The sequence below is a fragment of the Sturnira hondurensis genome, unplaced genomic scaffold, assembly GCF_014824575.4.
Source record: "Sturnira hondurensis isolate 20B ecotype Veracruz unplaced genomic scaffold, ASM1482457v3 Scaffold0008948, whole genome shotgun sequence".
NCBI lineage: Eukaryota > Metazoa > Chordata > Mammalia > Chiroptera > Phyllostomidae > Sturnira > Sturnira hondurensis.
This window is the reverse complement of record NW_028081579.1, coordinates 3,783,380-3,805,088: the sequence shown is the minus strand read 5'-3', so window position 1 is coordinate 3,805,088 and position 21,709 is coordinate 3,783,380. Positions and strand designations below refer to the sequence as shown.

The following is a 21,709-nucleotide window of genomic DNA, read 5'->3' as shown; positions in this document are numbered from 1 at the left end:
TGGAAGATCTATCCATTTTTGACAGTTCGGTATTTCTAAAGTGTTCATGATCCTTGACTGGTTTTGTTCCAGTTAGCAGATGTTCTCTCTTCTCACCCCAAGGGCAGAACTTTTCAGCAATGGCTACTCCCCCAAACTGTTTGTGGTGGACAATGCGGTCATATTTTACTGATGAGGAAACTATACAAAATAAGTAGCATTCAAGGAGTTTGCTGAGCTCTGGTGGGTGTGGCTCAGTTGGTTAAACATCATCCTGCAGTCGGAAAGGTCTCCAGTTCAATTCCTGATTGGGGCACATGCCTGGGTTGTGGGTATGGAGAACAACCAATCGATGGTTCTCTGTAACATCGATGTTTCTCTCCCTGTCTTTCTCCCTCCCTCCCCCTCTTTTAAAATAAATAAAAATAAAATAAAATAAAAGTTGAAAACATAGCACTATTTAAGTCATGGCATTTGGTTTATACACTGTGTTGATTTTGTTGTTCCCTAGTAGCTTAATTGTACCTTGTCTTGTAGAAAAAAGTTATGTGTATTAGTGCATCAGTCCTCCAATTGTATTCCAAGGACCATATTTAGCTGATATAAGTTTCATGGGGATTTAATCCTTCTCAAAATTGTGTTCCTTGTTCTTTCCTTATATTTGCTCTATACTTTGAGTATAGGAGATCTTAAAGTATGGTAATAAGTAAAATGAAAATGAAGAAATAAAGTAGAAATCCATATTTAATACCCTTAAGGTAATAATCATGAAATTTTAATTTGAAAATGTTCTGTGAATATGCTAGTGGGCCATTGGCTTAATGGAGTAGTGAGGTCTGGTATTTCCTCCGACTGAGTAGATAAGCCCAATGTGGAGCTAATGTTCTTAGTCTAAGCAATTATGAAGAAATGAACAATGGCAATCATTCTCCTGAAGTATTTTACCTCAGTGGTTCCTTAAGAGATGGTCCAGAGTTTCTTCTTTATTGGAGCATCATTCACCGCTTACATTTTATTGATCACAGATCTTGAAATGGAGTGTGTATGTGTGTATACGTAAAACTCACTTAAGGTGACAAAATAAATTTTTTTGTGACTCAGTTGGGCCAGGTAAGTATTTCAGCATTAATGTGTGAGGGGCTTTGGGACAAATACATCTGACAAGACCCTGAGAAAAAGAGCTTTGTTATTTGAAGTGAGTACAGCTACGTCATACAAACAAATAAAAAACATACCCTAAAAAATAAAGAAAGAGAAAGGGGAAAACACCACAGCTTAAATTATAGATTTGTAACTGTTCTGCTGTTTTATAATTTTTAAGTTGAAACTACAGTTCTCTTTTTCTTCTATTTTTACAGCCCAGAAGATGGACAGTTGGCAAGCCATAATAGACTGCTCCTTTCCCAGGTATGTCCTGCTTGTTTCCTTTATCTGTGAATAGGAAATGGCTTAAAGGCACCTGTGTGATGAAGGTCCCAGGGGCAGCTGCCTGACCAGTGAATGCCTGATTATGTGTTAACATGCTTTGTCAGATATTGGCAGAATCTGTTCTCTTCTTTTGCCTTTTCAGCGAGGGTACCATTGACAGCCTGGCTACCCATTTATAGAAATGTTGTCCATCAAACTGTGAGGAAGGACAATAGTGTTTTTCTGTGGCCAGTGACTGTGGGAAACTTTCCTTTGGCTATTCAGGCAATTTTTAGAGCTTGCTCTGAAGAGGAGAGACTGATGAGTGCAAAAAGTACAATTAAGCAAAGCCAGACTTCAATTGAAGGCTCTCGTGTAGTCTGCTGTTCTCATTTTTTTTTTTAAATTTAGAGGGGAAAAAACCCTATGGGTTTTCATGTTGCTGTGTGGCATTCAGCAGGGGGCTATTACAATCCTAAATTTTTTTTCTAGACCACCTAATTCTAAGTTAAAATTAAATGTAATGAGAGCCACTTGGAGTTCTGAATATTTTAAAGCATAATTCCCACAGAAGGGATTCGACCTAAACTGCAGTGAGCATCAGTTGGCTAATTATAGCTGCATTTTATATTACAGCAGGTGTCAGATGCAGTCATCTCAATAAAGTCCACATAATACTGTGGGAAATAACAAAGACTTTTCTTTGAATGTGGGTACTAATTTCTGCTAGGTGTCATATGAGCCTTGATACTTCTTATTGGCATTAACAAGAGCACTGCGGCACTCAGAAATGCTTTTTGCTTTGGATGAATTGATACTGTAAAGCACTTACCAGTCAGAGTTGGCAGATGTCAGTAGTTAATACTAATGTTGCAGAGGTCGGAATATAATGCAAAGAGTCTTATGTAAATACTCTTAGATGATGGGCTGGTTTTGAGAAGGCGCCTGAGCACTGCACCAACTCACTTAATGAAAGTTAAATAGATAGCAGTGGGGTATCTGCATTTACTTTGGCTCCTGCTTTATTGCGACTTCTCTAGAAGTGAAAGGCAGATGGTAAAGCAGTAAACTAGGTGAACAAAATACACTGGACTTGGGTAAGGGCTCGTTATGATCACCGTCCTTTCCTTGAACTTGTGTGGGTGATTGGAATTACTAAAGTGATAAGGCAAAAGCATGTCTGAAGATAAGGACTCTTGTTGGGTAACAGATAAAAAAAATAAATTGAATTCACAAACTGTGTCCGCAGTTGAAATACATTTGGACAGTGGGCTAGGCAAAAGGCATGCCACTTGAAAATCGTTTGTCCTGCACTGCTCCGTTCTTCTCGGAGATGCACAGTTTATCCATTCTATTGCCGTCACATCGGATCATAGCAAATGCGATCAAATCGGAGTACCTATTAAAGTCTTATTACAAATAGCAGCTGAGATATGACAAATGTGAACTCTTTATACACATTCCTCTCTGGGATCACCGCTGTTTATTTGACCAATTCAGAGTTAATAAAGCAAAGGTGGTATCCTTAATTATGATCCCCCAAATCAGTTTTGGGTTCTCATTTTGGCAGGGCACAGTTTGTGCTATCTCATAGCAGACCCTGTGCCGTGCCATCAGCGATTAGGCAGGACTTCAAGGAGTTCGACAGCTGTTCAACACTCGGTCAGTCAACGTTCGCTGTGGTAGGGGCAAAACTCTGTTCAGCCCGGCGGGGAAATCTTAGCTAGAAAGAGGGCAATGTCTGTCCTCATGTGCTGACCACTTATTTACAAAAGCAACATCCGTTGTGGCTCTTCTAAAGATTTTTGTTAATTTTCATTTAGATCAGATATGTCTATGAATTTTGATAAAGTTTAGGACAAAATTGTAAATAGTGTACAAAGTCAGAAAAATCACCATAAAGGAGGACAGAGAATCTGCAAATGGCAATTGAGTCCTCCACAGAGTTCAAGTGTTTAGGATACCTAAAGCCTCAATTATGGGTGTCTTATTTCTTATTTTTCTTGCATAAATGAAATATTTCTTTATTATAGAAAATTTTAAATACATATATAAGATACAAAAATTCATAATTCTACTACCTAGCTCAGACATTATTAATATTTTGTTATATATGTTTATCTCCATTTTCTTCATTTATGTACATATAAAATATATATGAACATTTTAAACCATGGGAAATATTATAATATACTTAGAATGTCTTTATTCTATTATATATTCTTCCACAACATAATTTTTACTGAATATACAATATTTAGTTGATAGATATGCCATATTTTATTTTTAAATTTACTGTTACTGTACACTTAGCTTATTTCCACTTTTTTGCTGCTAAAACTATCCTTTAATGAACAGTCTTGTATCTAGATGTTTTTCTTAGTTCATAATACTTTGCTTATTACTAGTAGTGGAAATGCTGGATCTAAGAATACCTGCAATTTTTAATTAAAGCTACAGGTTTTAAGGCAATTTTCATACAGAAGAAAAATATCTTTAGTATGAAATTTTCATTTTTTCCACCTAGGTGTGAAATATTAATTGTAGAAAGATTTTAAAACAAAAGTCAGGAGTTTAATTTCAAATACTAAATTGTGAATAAAATAAGATCTTCTGTCTAGGAAATTGACCAGCTATTATCTGATTAGTCAGCAGGTGGCTTCTGTAGTTCTGAGATTTCAGTAAAGCAGCTCCATGTACAGTGAACTATAAATATGCAGTGCCTGGCAGCACAGTGTGAATAGCCAAGGTGTCAGGGTCATTATTTAGACCTTTATGTGAAAAGAAAGTTGGTATATATTTAAACATTATTATATGTAAAGAATTCTGGTGTACCTTGAAATATTATGTACATATGCATTAATTGGTCTCATGCCTTTAATATTGTGAAATTAAATAAAGAGTAAAAAGGGTCCTGACCAGTGTGGTTCAGTGGGTTCAGTATCATCCGGCAAACCAAAATGTGACCAGTTCGATCCCTGGTCAGGACACATGCCTGGGTTGTGAGCCAGGTCCCCATTTGGAAACATGTGAGAGACGACCAATCCATGTTTCTCTTGCACATTGACGTGTCTCTCCCTCTCTTTCTCTCTCCCTCCCCCCTCTCTAAAAATGAATAAATAAAATTTTTTTAAAAAGGAGTAAAAAGACCATTAGTTTTGGACTGCCTCTAATTTAAGCTATTCAGATTCAACCGGCCCATACCATGGCTCAGAAAACCTTTTGTATATCAATTCTAACCATTCTTTACGTAATAATTATGCCAAACCTTCTTCATTCTCCCCCAGGCTAATCCAAGAAAACTTATGAGAACAAGAGAAAGCCACTAATTTCTATGCTTTGCATTGATAGCAAAATAATGTATATTTTGATTTAATAGACTATTAGAGATATTAAGTGAGCTTGGAGATATTGTTGGGATTTAACTGCTTTCCAAGTAGAGTGCTATAACTATAATCACTGTACTTAAAGAATTTAATTAAAGAACTTGAAGATATTAGTCCTACATCTAACCCTCACAGAGAGCTGAGACATTCGACTTTTGAATACTTGCAGTAAAGTGTCGATGTCCTATCTTAGCAATACATTTCAGAATTTAATATAGTCTCTTAAATCCCTGTAGTTATTTCGTGTAGTAGACACATACTGAGATAGTTGCCTGGTATTTGGCTCTCCCACAGCAGCCTGTCTGGGCTACCTGTCTACCTACTTTTGGGGAAAACACTTCTCCTCTAACGCTAGACATTAGTGGGTGTTAACAGTTGGATGTGATCATGGAAACAGTGACAACATGTCCTGAGATATGCTCCCTGAAATGCAACACCAGAGGCCTAACACTGTGAAGGAATGTAGAATTTGCTAAACTAATCCAACAAGCACAAATAAACTAACAACAATAACAAACGCCAAAGGGGAAGACCAGTACCTGCTTTATGTAATCCTCCTACCTACATGATGATTGATTCGGAGATGGACAAACTACCCAAGCAGGGCCCAAGAAAGCCTTCCTTGGCATGTTTTATAATGGAGATGTTGGGTTAGATCTCTCTCCTCCAGGTCTGAGACGATCTGAGGATGTGAGCTTAGGGCTCCTGGCAGCCGTGGCTCCTGCCCCACACAGAAACTGCCTGCGATTACAGAGAACAAAGCTAACATGGAAGAGAGAAATAGAACAAGAGGCAAAGAGAGAGGATTGAAACAAAGAGAGAGAATGCACGCGAGACACAGCTGCCAGCAGACTGATCCGTCTGATTCCACAGGTCCCAAAGGCCAGCTTCAGCGCCTCTCTTCCTGTGTTAGGGCAACAGGTAAGCTGCTTACATTCCTTTTTATTCTTTCACATTAACTGATTAGAATTGGTGTTCTGTTACTTTCAAACCTTAGAGTTCTGGCTAATAAACATACTCAATTGTTTCCTATTTGTGTACCCTCAGTAAAATCTCTAGAGTTTACAGTGAGAAATTAGAAGTGGGTTCTTTTCCCAGAGCTCTTGGTAGGGAACCAAAGAAAATATTGACAGGGTTCACATTTGAGAGTTCACACATGACAATTCGTAAGACTTCTAATTTTTGTTTCAGTGACTATGGAGTTCTTATTTTAATTTCAGTCTTCAGATTAAATAATTCTGTCATTCATTCTATACTTATTTATTGATGTTTCCCTATGTGCAAGGGACAGTAATAAGTACGGTAGACTATACATAAAATAGCTCCCCTACCTTAAAGAGGCTTCCACCTTGGTAGTAATCATGATAGCAAATACATATCTGGAAATTGTTCTGAGTGCGTAACATATTTAACCTTCACTACAACCCTATGAACTGGGAGTTATTATTACTCGCATTTATGGATAAGGAGACTGAGCCACAGAGGTTATGAGTGGCTTGTCCATGTTCCACAGCCAGGTGATAGAGCTGGGGTTTGAACCCGGCTGTGTGGCTCCTGAGCCCGAACTCTTAGCCACTACTTGCTGCCTCCTCTAGTAGTAAAGACTCAACTCTTAAGAGAAGTCTTCATATAAGAAAGTTCAAGTTCTTAATTAGTAAGTTTCAGAGTGGCGGGTCTTAGTTGTACCTGTAAAAAATGAATCTATAAGTTATTCAACTATTTATATATGCAGAAACCTAACATGGAGATAAATAACTTTATTTACATGTTTAGCAATTAAAGCTGCTCCTTAAGAACACAAACTTCTTTAATGTTTTCTAACATTTAACCAATTTTTTTCTAACTGCAAAAGGATACATTTATTTTGAATATATAGAAAACAAAGAAAATCTGGAAAGTCACCCATAATTTCCCCATCACTATATACCCATTGATAATATTTATTATTTAGATCATGATATTGTCTTACAATTTTTATTTTTCTTAGGTAGGAGAGTAATAACAGTGAATTCTATTTCTCTATTTCACTAAGTATGAGAATGTTGATTCTTTTTTTTTCATGTTTGATTATTTTATTATTGTTCAGTTACAGTTGTCTAAATTTTCCCCCCACCATTCCCTGCCACCCCAGCCAAACACAACTCTCTCCCTTGCTTCCACCCTCTTCCTTAGTTTTGTCCATGTGTCCTTTATAGTAGTTCCTAAAAACCCTTCCCTCCATTGTCCCCTCCCCTCTCCCTTCTGGCTATTGTTAGATTGTTCTTAATTTCAATGTCTCTGGGTGTATTTTGTTTGCATTTTTCTTTTGTTGTTTAGGTTCCTGTTAAAGGTGAGATCATATGGTATTTGTCTTCATGGCCTGGCTTATTTCGCTTAGCATAATGCTCTCCAGTCCCATCCATGCTGTTACAAAGGGTAGGAACTCCTTTCTCTCTGCTGCATAGAATTCCACTGTATAAATGTACCATAGCTTTTTTTGATCCACTCATTTACTGATAGGCTCTTAAGTTGCTTCCAGCACTTGGCTATTGTAAATTGTGCTGCTATGAACATTGGGGTGCATAGGTTCTTTTGAATTGGTGTTTCAGGGCTCTCACTACCAGGAGTGGAATTGCTGGGTCAAAAGGCAGTTCCATTTTTGGTTTTCTGAGGAAATTTCATGCTGTTTTCCACAGTGGCTGCACCAGTCTGCATTCCCAGCAACAGTGTGCTAGGGTTCCTTTTTCTTCACATCCTCTCCAACACTTGTTTGTTGATTTGTTTATGATGGCCATTCTGACCAGTGTGAAGTGGCATCTCACTGTAGTTTTAATTTGCATCTTTCTGATGGCTAGTGATGCTGAGCATCTTTTCATATGTCTCTGGGCCCTCTGTATGTCCTCTTTGGAGAAGTGTCTGTTTAAGTCTTTTGCCCATTTTTTTAATTGTTTTTTTTTTGTCTTGTTGGAGTGGAGTCATGTGAGTTCTTTATATATTTTGGAGATCAAACCCTTGTCCGAGGTATTGGCAAATATGTTTTCCCATATAGTTGGTTTTCTTTTCATTTTAATGCTTTTTTTTTTAGCTATGCAGCAGCTTTTTAATTTGATGTAATCCCACTTGTTTATTCTTTTCTTTATGTCCTTTGCTCTAGGGAATATATCAGTGAAGATGTTGCTGCATGGAATGTCTGAGATTTTCCTGTCAATGTTTTCCCATAGGACTTTTATGGTGTCACAGCTTATATTTAAGTGTTTTATGCACCTTGAGTTTATTTTTGTGTATGGTATAAGTTGGTGGTCAAGTTTCATTTTTTTTGCACATAGCTGTCCAGATCTCCCAACACCATTTGTTGAAGAGGCTATTTTTACTCCATTTTATTCTTCGTCCCCCTTTGCCAAGTATTAATTGACCATAGAGACTTGGGTTTATTTCTAGGCTCTCTGTTCTATTCCATTGGTCTATGTGCCTGTTTTTATGCCAGTACCAGGCTGTTTTGATTACAGTGACTTGTAATACAGTTTAGTGTCAGGTGTTGTGATCCCTCCTACTTTGTTCTTCTTTCTCAAAATTGCTGCAGCTATTCAGGGTCACTTATGGTTCCATGTAAATTTCTGAAATGTTTGTTCTATCTTTGTGAAATATGTCATTGGTACTTTAATAGATATTGCATTGAATCTATAAATCGCTTTGGGTAGTACAGACATTTTGATGATGTTAATTCTTCCAGTCCATGAACACAGTATATGTTTCCATTTTTTGTGTCTTCCTTGATTTCTTTCTTCAGTGTTGTATAGTTTTATGAGTACATGTCTTTTACCTCCTTGAGAATGTTGGTTCTAATACAGCTTATAAATTTTCTATTCCAATTTAGCTTTAAAAAGATGCTTTTCAGCATTGTTTTTTTAGTATTTATGTTGAGACTGGTTTATGTAATACCAATCTGCATTAACATCATTACTAAAAACTAAGAGAATGCACCAATGGTGCATTTCATGGCCATTATACCTTATTCAGTTCAGTGCCTGTTTCTTGATACCCATAAGCAAGGCAAATAGGCCACTCCTTATTTGAGAAGCACCAATCAAATTACTTTTCTTCAAGAAATAATTCTACATCCTGTTGGAAATAGTTTTTTAATTGAAGGAGTTTTCTTTTTAAGATTTCATTATTAAAATGTGAATATTATGGAATCTTAATAGTCCTAACTGGTATCAACCAACTTCTTTTTAGCATATTAACTGGGATTAGTTGAGTTCATTTTTTGAAAAGGAAACCAGTATCTAGAAATGAGGAGAATGAGAATCAATGAAAGTTTAACCCACTAGTGAAGTGGCCTGGGTTAAAATTCTGCCTCTACTATAGCCTGATTGTATTCAACTTCTCATATTTCAGTTTCCATATGTGAAGAATAGGGGACACCCCTTACCATCCTTGAAGTAAGCTGCCACTAGTTAGGTGGCCATGTTGGAGAAGCTCACATGGGAAGGAACTGTGGACAGTCTCTGGCAGCTCAGGGTGACCTCAGTCCTGCAGCAGCAAGGAAATGAATTATGCAGACAACCTGGGGGAGGTTGGAAGCAGATGTTTCCCCCATATAGCCTCTGATGAGACCACAGCACTGGCTGACACATGGAATTCAGTTTGGTGTGACCCAGTTAAGCGAGTCTTGGACTCCTGATCCACAGAAACCTTGGAATTATACACATGTGTTATTTTAAGCTGCTAAATTATGGGAATTGTTATTCAGTGTAGAAAACAGTTATGAAAGTCAATTAAGGACTGAAAAACTATTCCAGATTAAGGGAGACTGAAGTGATAGACAACTAAATGCTTTGTATGATTCTGAACAGGATTGTTCAGACAATTGGGAAAATTTTAATGGGGTCTGAGAATTTAGCAGCAGTGTATCAATGTTATTTTCCTGATTTTGATGGTTATTTTGCAGTTAGGTAGGAGGAGAGAGAGATGGTAATAAACATTAAAGTAGTCAAGAATGAAAAAAAAGTAGTTAATGAAGGTGTTTTTTCTTCCCTTTGAAAGATTGATCATTTTTGTACCAAATTTAAGAAAGGAAGCATCGCTTTCTTTTACCATTCTCCTAATGGTTAGGCAAGGGGATAAAATAGAAGAAATTAATATTTGGGGATCAATTACTATGTGCCACAAGTGAGACATCCATTTCACATGAATTATCTGAGTTAAGCCTTATAACAGATGCTAAAGTAAACACTGTTGTGCCTATTTTATAGATCAAGTAGTTGGATTATTATTATTCCCCGTTCTTCACTGCCTCCCTCTGCCGTGTCTTTTCAACGCCTCCCCCGAGAGCGGGCACAGTACATCTCTTCACCCCACCGCTGTGGAGATCAGTCATGCAACTTGCTTTGACCAAGGGTCTGTGTGCAGAAGTGATGTGAACCAAGGATTAAATGTATTTGTGTGCACTGGTTTCTTTCCTATGCTTCCCCTAGTCACTGTGAAAAGAACCTGCCTGCATAGCTACTGTTCTGAGGAGGATCAAGAGAAACATAAGTATACCTGAACCTAATTCAAAGCCTGGAGCCAAGCCAAGCCAATCCTAGATGGGCCCATCAGAATCAAATCTACCCAAAGCCTTGGTGTACAAAAAATATATGCTTATACGCATAAGCCGTTGGAATTTTGGAGTTATCACATATCTTTATTTCAGTGTGTCTGACTGATACACTGGCTCAAATTCATATTCTCAGTCAATGAGTTTGTCTGATTCGAAAACCTATCCTCTTTATCCTGCCTTACGCTGCTACAACTCCGCTAAGACTATGTTCATGGACACAAAATCCTACTAGTGCTAGGTGAAATATTTTTGAAGTGTCTCGTAGAGTTATTTTTGTTTCCTATACTACACATTTATATTTTTAACCATTTTTAGAAACATCATCAGGCATTTATCATAAAATATAATAATCTTTGTGTAGTCAAACTGGTAACTTTAAGACTGAGTTATCTTTGTATAGGCTATATTGGTCACATTTTTAAAATGGGAAGTTTTTAAATAAATAGGATCTATATTTTTGAAGGTATGTTATTATGACTAGGATATATATTTTGGTTACTAAGGATTTTTTAGGATATTGCCAAAGCATTATGATCCAAAGAATTGAATCTCCAGGTGGTCCATGGGGAGATTTAAATTTTTTTCAGGTGAAATTCTGTTGGTATAAGAGGAACCTCTGGCACCCCACTTTCCATCCCTCCAGCCTGCCTATAATTACTGCCATGGCTGTGGTGGACAGGAGATGCACATTCAGACTCAGGTTCATATTGTCCCACTTCAAACATGCACTTGTATGTTTCATTTTTTTGCCCAGTGTCTACTCCAGAGATACAGGAGCTTGCTGGTCCTACCTTCAAAGGCAGCCCAGAAGCAGATGGAGTTAATGCCACCAGGATGCTGTCAACCAGGTGGGGAAGGGGCAGTGGATGAACACTGTAGCCTGCCGCCTTTGGGGCGGGCAGCTCTGGAAGGCGTTCTGCGTATTTCTTGAAGACCCATGTGTAACAGAGCCACCTTTGCCCAACAATCATCTTGATAACACACCTGCTATCGCTACCCACTCCTTTCCTGTCCCACTTGCATCACTCCCTTACTTCTGCTTCCTAGGATCATCTCCCAAGACAGCTTCCGTACCCGAATTCTTACTTGGGGGAGCTCAAACTAAGAGGCGTTTCCCACAAACTGAGGAGCAAATACTCTTTCCCCAAACCGATATGAGTTTGAACACGGTGAGGGAAATAGGAATGGCAAGATTAGAGCTCAATGAGGGCACCTCCCTATTTTGTTACTTGGGTTACGTTGTCGGATGGCCAGTTGGCAACAGGAATGCACTGGTCGCACACGCCAATTTTGAAAAGCCCCTGGGCTGCCTTACAGTCGCCGGCACCTGCTTGCCTTTATTTATATTGTGGGGACACAATGCTGTGACTCCTTTGAGCAATGAGGAGGAATGACCTCTAGTGCTCAAATCTTCTCTCTGTGACTCACTAGATAACTTGGGGCCTACCATTAAGCCTCAGTTTCCACATCTGGAAAGAGAAGATAATAATTCTACTCTCGTTAATTTGTCTCATTAAAGACAAAATGAAAATTTTGTAGAAGTGATTTATTGATTGTAAAGACTTTAAAAACATTAGAGGTGGCAGAGTGTGTGCACTAAGGGCCTTGGGAGGCAAACCGCCTTTGCCCAACTTACTAAGTTGTGTGACTTTGAGCAAATTACCTTTTGTGCCCCTGTTTCCTCATTTCTAAATGGGGATGATAACAATACCTAATTCAGAGGGTCCTTGAGAAGATAAAGTGAGNTGTAGAAGTGATTTATTGATTGTAAAGACTTTAAAAACATTAGAGGTGGCAGAGTGTGTGCACTAAGGCCTTGGGAGGCAAACCGCCTTTGCCCAACTTACTAAGTTGTGTGACTTTGAGCAAATTACCTTTTGTGCCCCTGTTTCCTCATTTCTAAATGGGGATGATAACAATACCTAATTCAGAGGGTCCTTGAGAAGATAAAGTGAGGTGATGTATGAAAAGAATTTAAACAGCACCAGAAACACAGTAGTTAATAAACATAAATATTATTCCTGTTACTAAATATTTGTATAATCAAATGAGTTTTGGAGTGCCTAAAATAAGCAAACTCTGAGCAGGAAACAATACTGTATTATTGTAAGCAGCTAATGTTATTTACCCAAATGAATATGTGAGCCATGTACTCACGTATGTCCAGTACCAAGCAGTATATACGGAATATTGGTAGAGGGTGGGAGTTGAGCTGGGCAGGAACTGAGAGATGGTTAGTATTTGATAGATGAGGGTGGGGGTTGAGGGTTCTAATCAGTGGGAGGTGCATCAGTGAAGCCACAGACAGGGGAGTGTGGAGAGATTTAAGGTGAGACAAGTGTCTTGGGTCCAGGTTGTAGAGTCTGGATTCTCTCTGGAGAGTGGGAGAGAGCCACTGAAGGACTTCTGAGCAAATTGAGCACCACATTAGGAAAATTAATCTGATGGTGGTTTATGTAGAAGAATAGCAGATGGAAGGCTTAGATATCAAGAGATCATTTGGAAGAAATGTGTGGTAGATTTTGATGGTGAGGTAACTGATAAAGGACTGAACCCAAGTAGGGCAGTGAGACCAGAACAATCAAGACAGATGTGAGAGGCATTTTGCTGAACAAGTCAAGACGCTGATGAGTTCTTTACTATTGACTCACAGAAAAGAGCTTACCTACCTGGTTCGCCTCAACACATAGCAACCAATTATGAAAAAAACTACAGGGGGTGGAGGGAGAGAGAGATTTTCACACAGCTAGATAACACATTCATTCTTATGGTATACTTTTGTGGGACTTTTCAAAAGGTAACCTTTCTACTATAAAACTTATGCTTTATCACTCCGAAGTGCAGTGAAAGGTAACCCTGGAAACATTTTAAAAATGAGTTAATAATAGGTAGTGGCAAGTATAGACATTCCTAGAGGAGGAACTATTACTTCTGATCTACCCACGAAGTTGGCTTGACCCTGAAATCATTACTGCAGAGCAGTTTGTGACAACTATTAATATTCCTGTTTTACAGATGAGAACATAAAGGTGAAAAGTGAGAATTTTATAAACTCTCTTTACAAATCCCTTTCATCCTTCCAGTCCTAGCTCAAATGTCATCTTCTCCTTGAGGACTTTTCAGAGCCTAGAAGCAATCTCAACTTGTTGAACACTTTTTAGAGTCTTTCGTGACATTTAGAGCTGGTATAACAGTCATTTGTATAAATGTTTTATCTCATTTACTCAATTATAAGTTTCTTTAAGATAGAGGCTATTGTATTAATCTTTATATTCTCCTTAGAGCATTGTGTTAGTACCAGACACATAGTAGGGGGCTCAATAAATGTTTGTTGAACTGAATGAAGTGTGAACACTAAGAAGCCCTATTCTGCTATGGGTATGTTTATTTGAATATGTAAGTGGTAGTTTCCCCAAGGATCCCTTGAAGAGTGTGTTCATACCTCAGCAGCTCTTTGAAGTTCCGGTGCATTTAATTAAATGTGTAATCTTTTTAGAGTTCTTATACCAAGAAGATAGATTGCATATTTTAATGTATTCATTGTTCATTGCAAAATAAAGACCTATGCATCAATTAAGTATTCAGTTAACAAAGACACCAAAGATAAGAAATAACTGGGGTTCAAGTATTAACCAATTGCATTCCCCCTAAAATTAGGTATTTTATCATCTGTTTTATTTCATATTCTTTTCCCTCATTTGGTTCAGAAATGACCCCTTGCTAGATAATACCACTTGCTTCTATTCTTTTTTCTGTTTTTACTTCATGTAAGGATTTTTCAAAGAATGTTGAGGTCTCATTCTCTGAAGTGCAGTTTATCAAGGGGACTTGCTTTAAGCCACGGAGAGTTTGCTTGCAAAGGATGGAGCCAGGAGGGTGAGTGTGTCTTGCAGGCTGGTCCGCGGCTGCAGCCTGATGGACCGATGCTGCCGTGGGGCTCTAGGCTGCCAGCCCTCTTTGATTAAGGCCATACTTACCTTCACACAGCCTTCTAGCTGCTAGAATTGTCTAGGCTTTGGGATACAGTAATTTGGTTTCTTGAGAGGCCTTGTGATATTAGACACTGTTTCTCAAACAAAGCTGATCACAAGACTGACTTAGGAGGCTTGTAAAAATTTTATTCCCAACCCCATCTTAGAATCTACTTCCTAGAAGCATCAGGGGAGGGGCCTGGCATATCCGTTTTTAACAAGCACCCAGATTAAATCTTATGATCAAGCGAATTGGGACAGTTTCATATAGTGGCTAAAAATAATTGGCTCCAGTAGCTTTCACTCACTAACTATGTGACTCATAAGCAAGCTACCTTCCCTCTCTAAGTTAGCATTCTCCACTGTAAAAGAGGGATCGTGATAGTATTTACCTACGATTGGGATTTTAGAATTAGAGTAAACAATAATGTATGTTAAATACTTAGCATAATGTCTGGGATGTAGTGGTCAACAAATGGCCACAATGTAGTGAACTCGTCTCCCCTTTTATGATACCAGCACTCTTGCCACCTGAGGGTGTTACACATCCTAGATCACATGATCAAGTCTTTCCTGTCTAATTCAAAGAGATCCGCTGAGCTGTCCTTACTAACTCTGTAGTGTCTCTTCTAGGAGATCATACATAGTTCTTAGATTTGAAAAGGGCGTAGAGGTGTATAATCCAATACCTTAATAGCATATGCTTATTTTTGGCCTACTCCGTACTCATTTTCAGTTAACTCCCTTTTCATGTATAGTTGTAGATTACCCTTCTAGGGCCATTTCCCTCCTACCTTCTACTTAGACTGGGCAACCTAGGTGACCTCCCAGAGAGTTCCAGGATCACTCTTACACCCAGAAAATTCCCTGCTTTGCTTGTTTTTTTGATGGTTGTAGGGTTTGCCCTTCCATCCAGCATCTTTTCATGGCATCTCTGCCTCCCCTGCCCAAAGAGAAACTGTGAGTGCTTGTCCCGAATCTTAAAAACCAACATGTTCTCCTTGGTGCTAGCAATCTAAGAGTCAGCCTTACTAAATTTCATTATATGTGTGTCTAGTTTTCTGTCTGTTTTTCTGAATCAGTGTTGTCTCTATTAGACTGTATGTTTCTGAAAGTTGTTTTTTTTTTTTGGTTTTCCAGTGTCTTATGGAAAAATTCTACTCAACTATGTAATAAAGGCACAGAAATATGATGCTGATGTTGGTGGTAAATATAATGGAGTGTCTCAACTGACTAAAACTATCATATTGTCTTTGTTTCCATAAAATTCTTTTCATCCTAAGGTATATTTGCCTGATGCCTTTTTAGTTTAAAAACAATTAAATGCACAAATAATCTTTGTCTCTGCATTTCTCCAATTTTAAGAACCACTTCTTTGTGTGCACTGATTTGTCAAGCAAAACTAACAAACATCTCTGGGAAATTTAGAGTACAGAATTTAGAGGCATTCATTTGCTTTTCTTGGCATTTACTTCCTTAAGAAGTCAAAAAATTATTGAAGCATGACTTTTTCATTCCAGAGACTGCATTGGCTATCCTTAATCAAGCTGTGCTTTTCTCAGTGTTCCCCATTTAATCTCCTAAAATACTTCCTAAGACTTTGCCCCCCACAATGGAATCAAAACTAAATGGTCTGTAATTTCCTCAAGTGTTCCCAGATCCTGTTGTAAATAATGACATTGTGCTGGCCACTTTCCAGTCTGAATGAAGTGACCTTATAAAAATGTCTGCTCAGTCTTCTATGTCTTTTTTTACTTTCTGTAGGGCTCTTGGATCCAGCTTGGCAAACAATACCTATTCCAAGAAACACCATTCTTCACCTCAGTCATGTTATTTCCTTCATATAGGCAGTGCTGTATCCAGAGCTAAAGGACTTGTGTATTAAAGTTAATTAATATTTCAAAATGAGGAATTATGGGTGCATTGTGGCAAAAGACAAGACTGAATGACTTATAAATATCTGATGTGACAGAAAGAAAATGTACTGTGGTTTTGTAAACTAAGAAAATGTTGAACTTCTATTAATTCATTAGATAGCTTTTATTATAATCATGTTCAGTACTTTTTTTAATAAAAAATAAACCATTTTCTACTTTATAATACAAAAACATTTAAAATTAGTCATTCCATGCTGGCAGTTCAAAAAAAGAATATTTTGCCTTATTGGTAAAGATAGATATGCTTTTTGAACAATTTTGTTGCATTCAGATGAGAAATATTTGATATTCTGGATGTCCTAATGCTCACACTACCCCCTTCTACTCCCCATCAAAAAAAGAGACAAAAAAAAAAAAGAATCAGGACATCTGGCAAGGCCTAGGGAAAAGCAGCTAAGCTCACTGAAGGCACAGGGTGCTTCTCACATGAAGACAGACTGAAAATACAAAAACCTATTAGTGCGAAATAACAAAGGCTGAAAGGGGAGAAGTAACTGGGACCTCTGAATCCCCAGCTATGCGGGACCACCAGCTAGTCCAGCTAATTAAATTTATCCACCCCATGTTTGTTCATGGCCCAGATAAACATATGAGTTTTATAAATCAGGTACAAGTACCACAACCAAGAGTAGTTAAATAAATGGAGATATTGGGAGTTTTCAACCCGATGGCAGTGATTTTATTATTTTCTTTCAGAAAAACTAAAGGGTAATGAACTTGTGAGAGCATTTTGAAATTCAGGAAGCAAATCAAGAAGTAAAGACATTTTGGGGAGTTGTAAAGCTAGTACATAAGCTGGCAAAAATTTTTCCTCATTAAGTAGGAGCAAAATAAAAATTATTTAAAATTTGGTCGTTTGGTAGTGGAGTAAAGTGAATGCTTTCGCTCATGCTTGCATGACTACAAACATCACCCGTGTTAGTGGGGCTCAGTGTGCATTCACTGACCCTCCCTCGACATTCTTTAGCTCTACTGAACACCTACAAACACAGCGCCCCCCTATGTCGGAGATTGGCAGCAACATCCTATTTAATTAACTAATTAGATGAGTCATCCTACACCTAAATTAGCATTATTAGGTCTTTTATAATGATTGTCGAAGCATTGTAAATTAGTTTCCTTACTGGCTATGACTATTATTTGCTGCTATCACAGTATTAAGAGAGAATGCCACGCACAGTAGGAAATCTCTATCAGCAGAAAATGAACATGGTCATCCTTGGATCACCAATTAGGAAACCTATTGTGTAGCAAAAACATCATTTCTATGCTGTAATATGATCAAATAACCATTAATTACCTTCACTAGTGAGAATTACCTTCTTTGTTGGAGAAGTAGTGCATTTCATATTTATAGTTCAGAGATGTCAGGAGAAACCAGCAACAAAAACACCAATTTCTAAAAATGATACATGTAATCCAAATCATATTAACCTAACATGGTACATGTCAGATTAAATTAGCATAAGCTTTGTTACTGAACCTGAATAATATAGCTTACCTCTTAGCCTTTAGATCTATTGATTAAATAGTTCATCTTCACCTGCCTACAAATACAAATATAATCAAACTGCACTGTTCTCTAGGGAACTGAATGGGGAAAAAAAGCCCTGGTAAGTATCCAATCCAGATTCATGATAACTGAAAGCCTGTTTCCTTGCCTAATACACAGATGACAGAATGAAGATAAGTCCCCAGAGGCTGTTTTTAGAGCTGGCGTGTGTGTGTGTGTGTGTGTGTGTGTGTGTGTGTGTGTGTAAATATGCATGCTTCCTATAAACAGGCTCCAGGAACTTTTATGAGATCCTCAAGGGGCTCTGTGACAGACTCACACCCCCTCTGAAGTGCACCACCTCAGAAGTGGTGTGTGCGAGTGGCCACTGTGCAGCGGGCAGACCACTCGTGTGCGATCGCACCATTCGGCGGCTGTGAACGGACCGGAGTGCAGACAGGAGGCCTCTGTAGCCCCCAGCCAGGCCTCTGTAGCCCCCTTGGGCAGGGACAGTGCGCCGGTCAGGAGAGGGAGCCCTGGATTAGGTTGTCAGTTTGATCCCAGCTCCTACCCTTCACCTGCTGTGTGAAGGCAAGGTACCCTAACTTTTCTGTGGCATAATTTCCTCATATTTAAAATATTACTTCCTTTAAAAGTTTATTTTGATTTTATATATTCTCAAGGAATTTCTGGTGACCTAAACACCAAATGAAAGGCTAATAAATTTGACTATGCAAAAATTAAAGTTGCCATAAGACTATAATTATCACAGAAAAAATAACATAAATGATATACTTATTATAAAATAATTTAGCAGGAAATAGGAAGAAAGGTATTGCAGGGAGGAATGGTAATAAGTGAATTCAGTGTGTTTACATATTGATAATGCTGGGTATTTAGTCCATAAAATTTGTTCATCTATTTTCATATATGAATAAAACTTTCTGCGATAAAACACTTTTTACAAACAAAACATAAAAATATATACAGTTTCTGAAGAATAATAACAAATTAAGGGAGAAAGTATAAGACATATACTCCTAGGCAGCTATTTCTCCTAATATATAAAGAGGCCATACAAATCAATAAAGTACAAAAAAGCAACATTTTAAAAATAGAAAATGAACACAATTACAGAAAAAAGAAAAATGTATTAAGTGACTCTTATTTTATAAAATATTTATATCTTATTTATTTTAAACTATGCTTAATTGATTTAAATCAATATTATTTCTTCTTATAAATTTTCATTTATATTTCATGAAATAAAATTTAATTATGTTTAAAATATATTAAGTAATGCTCATTTTATTCTTAAAAGGAGAAATATAAATTTCAACAACAGTGAAAATCCATTTTTATCGTATCATCTTGGCAAAGATCAGAAAGTTTGAGAGTGCCTTGTGGGTAGTAGTATAAGAAGTATAACTTCTTTGAAGAGCAATTTTACAATGTCTGTTGGAAGTTAACATCTACATTCGTGTTAGCCTATCAATTCCACTTCTAGGAATTAACTTATAGAGAAATGAATTGAAAGCAAAACACACAAGGACATTCAATATGTTTGATTGTAATAGCAAAAGATTGGCAACACCCTAAATGCCTGTTCGGAGGGAACTGGCTAAACAGCTTATGACATGCCCATGTGATGGGATACTAAGAATGGGGTAGTTAAAAAGAATGAGGCAATGCCAAAATGTGAGTTGACCTCTAATATATCAAAAATGAAAAGCACAAGTAGAATAATATATTATTAGTACATGATCATTTGTGTAAAAAAATGCATATGCTCCAAATATATAGAATAGGGATCTCTGGAAGGATATACAAAAAATGAGGAGAGTGAAAATGAGGTAGAGGAAGAGATAGGCATGGGAGGGAGTCTTACTCTTCATTGTACTCCCATCTGTTTTTTTAAACTTTTTTATCATATACATATATTAGCTATTTATAAAAGTATTTTTTACACTTAAGTGTTCAGAATGGTGTTGATATGAATTAAATGCTCAATAAGTGTTATCTGCTCTTATTATTGTTACTTCATTGCTACCCCGGCCTCCATTTCAGGCTTCATTTTCCACAGCACAACACGTACCTTTTTACAATACCAAAGTGAACAGTAATCAGTCCCCAAATACACCCTCTGCTCTGCTGCATTATTGTGCTACTTACATTCATGTGCTAACCTCCTCTTAGACGTTCCCTTTTCTGTCTTTATCTATTGAAATGTCGTTTGTCCTTCAAGGCCCAATTTAAATACCTCCTCTTCCTGAATTACCTATCAGCTGTGTAATCTCAATAAATTTATGTAACTGCTTAAACCTCAGTTTTCACATCTATTAAGTGGAAGGTGATCATGGAAATTGTAAGGATTCAATGTGATAAGGCACGTAAACCTGCCCCTGCATTTAGTTAACACACTGATATTGACTACCTCCTTTGTGTAGGGACCGTGACGTGCACTGGGACTAGGGCCACCCAAAACGTTGACTACATCTCTGCCCTCATGAAGTTCAGAGTACAAAGAGGGCATCTCCATCCTGTGGACAGGTGCTGTGGCAAGTGTGAGCACAGGGAAGGGGAGTGAGGAGGAGGGGCACCTACCCCCGAACGGCAAACTCTTGGGTGAGAAACAGTTGGGTTGGAAGAAAAGTTTGAAACAAAACCTGATTTTGACTTTGGCCCCAAAGAAGTTCTAAGCAGGGAGCAGTAGAAAATTTAAAAAGATTAATCTCGGCACCTCTCGTGCCTGCGACTGTCTGGGGTCATTGGTCTGTGATAAAGGCAATCCCCAGGGGGAGACTGCGTTCCTCTGCCCTCAGCCCTGGGAGCTCTCAGAGAAGAAGCCCTCTTGCCGCCCTGAGCCTGTCAGCCCCCATGAAACCAAGCCCCCTGGACCCTAAGACAGAAAAATTAAGTTCTTTCCTAGAGAATCATGTCCTTCTCTAAATGGTGTTTCAGGGAGAAATCAAAGTTTGATTTAGATGTTCCTTTGTACCAACCACGGGAGAGGGCCTTCCAGAATTGGGAGTACAAAAGGATAGCGCCTCCCCACCCCCTCCAGCTGCCCACTCCCGCCAGAGGTGGCCCCATCTGTGTTCTCTTTCCTCCCTCTGGTCACCCCACCTCAGCCCCCATCTAGACCCCGCTTCGGGTCTCCCAGTTAGGGGATCCCCACTGCTCTCTCTGGGACCAGTCCTCCCTCACCTCTCAAGAGGAAGCTCCTCTCTCTGGCTCCTTGACGGCACTTGAAAACTCAAGCAAAGCCTCAAGCGTGACTCAGACGTGAGTTGAAGTCCCCACTCGGTCCACATAGTACTCTTGTTCCCTGAAGAAAAGGTAATGAGAGTGTGGCCTCCCCACGGGTGAGAGACGTGTCACTGGCAGAGTAAGTGCAACATGTGATGACAAGCATTCCCTTTATCAGACTAATCCTCCATAAAGGAAAGAATATTTCTCCCATTACTTTGGCTTTGATGTTTAGGGACTACGGCTATCAGCTACCTCTGTTACCATAATTCTGAGAAATATTTTCTACTTACAACTGAGGCCTGACAGCTTTATGAAAAAAAAACACTTGAGCTAGTTAGAAGAATGATTCTAATAAAGATTATTTTGACGCCAGATAGCCTTCTGATGGAGGTAAAGAAAAACGCTCGCCAGTTCACATGCCATAAATTGAATAACTTTTGAAATGAATTTAAGTTTGGTTTGTCTTTTTGAGGAGAAAGCCGAACACACACACATGCACATGTACATCCACACACAGAAGCAAAAACGAAATAAAATGAAACAAAAAACCCCACCTCTGAGCCCAAATTAAAACTGTAATTCTCCAAAGAATCCTACAGTGAGCCCAGCTATCTCCACATGGCTTCTGCAACCATGCCAGCTGAAACAGGAGGCAAGAAAAGTCTTGATTAGTTGTGATCAAGTAGCCATGAATTGGAGACGTGATC

The 21,709-nt window shown here is 38.3% G+C and overlaps 1 long non-coding RNA gene across 1 annotated transcript; it reads left to right on the top strand.

Annotated features, from left to right (window-relative positions):
- Positions 1–1,337: 1,337 nt before the first annotated feature.
- LOC118993879 (uncharacterized) lies at positions 1,338–16,251 on the top strand. The gene is made up of 3 exons (XR_005067961.1): positions 1,338–1,386; positions 11,105–11,198; positions 16,086–16,251. It is a non-coding gene; the product is annotated as an uncharacterized LOC118993879 (long non-coding RNA).
- The last annotated feature ends 5,458 nt before the right edge of the window (positions 16,252–21,709 follow it).